Genomic DNA, 495 nt, shown 5'->3' on the forward strand with positions numbered 1-495 from the left:
AAGGGTGTATTTCCTTTGAGATAGAAACAACCCTTCCTTAGACCTACACATCTCGATCCCTAGGAAGTATTTGAGCTCTCCCAAGTCCTTGATATCAAATGAAGCCTCAAGGAACGTCTTGGTCGAGATGATCCCTTCTTTGTCACTGCCCGTGATGATAATGTCATCAACATAGATGAGAATGATTTTATCATAGATACTATATTTTGATCAAATTTGACTTTTATTTACTTTAATGTTATTGAAAACGAATTTGAGATCCCAATGTAAAATAAAATAAAAAATAAAAAAATATCATATTAGCAAACGAACTAATGGAATATCAAACTTTTACCTCCACGCGCCACTGTAAGAGAGTTTTTTCACCACTTGTGCGTATAACCGAAGAAACGTCAGTGTCCCAGTCGATAAACTTTTTTCGTCCTTTATTAGATTTCTTTTATCAATATTCACAGCCAATGAGAGTACAATCCGTATCGTGTGAAGCTTAGCTAC

This window comes from Brassica oleracea, chromosome C9 (assembly GCF_000695525.1).
Source record: "Brassica oleracea var. oleracea cultivar TO1000 chromosome C9, BOL, whole genome shotgun sequence".
NCBI lineage: Eukaryota > Viridiplantae > Streptophyta > Magnoliopsida > Brassicales > Brassicaceae > Brassica > Brassica oleracea.